This window comes from Anguilla anguilla, chromosome 2, assembly GCF_013347855.1.
Source record: "Anguilla anguilla isolate fAngAng1 chromosome 2, fAngAng1.pri, whole genome shotgun sequence".
Taxonomy (NCBI): Eukaryota; Metazoa; Chordata; class Actinopteri; order Anguilliformes; family Anguillidae; genus Anguilla; species Anguilla anguilla.
Genome location: NC_049202.1, coordinates 5,909,055 through 5,910,040, shown reverse-complemented (window position 1 = coordinate 5,910,040; position 986 = coordinate 5,909,055).

Genomic DNA, 986 nt, shown 5'->3' with positions numbered 1-986 from the left:
TATAAATAATACATAATCATATTTGATACAGGTTGGTGAGCCAAAAAGATATAATGAGAAAATATGCTAATTACCCCTAATTATTATCTCAAAATATTTCAAGTTCAAACAAAACAACGGCGTCTAATTTTCAAAAACTCTAATGAATCTGTGAAATACAACGGCCTTTTTTTCATCAGATAAGGGAACAATTATTAAATGCAACGAACTGCTCACACTTTTCCAAAAAATAATGAGCCTTTTCCAAGTTAATTGGTTTTACTTGAGAATCATTGCCTCAAACCAAAAAAAGAAGAAAGAAAAAAAATCACCTTTATATTTTATAGAATATTTGTGTCCTAAAATAACAGGAATTAATCTGCCTTAACGTAGAACCTCTATCCATTACAAGAGAGGAATATTGATTAAATTGCACACATTACTGCAACCAGTTTTGTTAACCCTGGGTCCTGAACATAGCTATAAACGTGAATCACCCTAACCCTAATGATTACCATTTTTCTAACCCTAATCCTATAGTTTTAATGAAACCATAATTATAGGCCTGTGAGTCATCTGAAATATGAAATATGACACCTGGGCATTAAAATGGATGAAAAACAACCAGCATATCATTAATTAAACCAAAATAAATAATAAATAAATGTAAAAAATCAAGGAGATCTGTTTTAAAAAATCAGCTGTAAAAAAATGTGGGTATAGAGATATGCCCCAGTAGTGAAAAAAACGAGTGACTGAAACAAGGAAAAGCCCTTGCACTGACCCTTTCCCCAGCTCCTGAACAAAATGCTAAATTCCCCTCAACACTAATGCTCAACATTGTCCTAATACTAAGCCTAACCATAATTATAGGCCTAGAGAGCCATCTCAAATACAATTTTTTTCCTTCTCTTAATGTGGATGAAATACCCCCAAAATATAATTAATTCAACAAAATAAATTCTATGAAGTCTGAAGTCATTCATTCTGAATGGACGCGAAGGCGT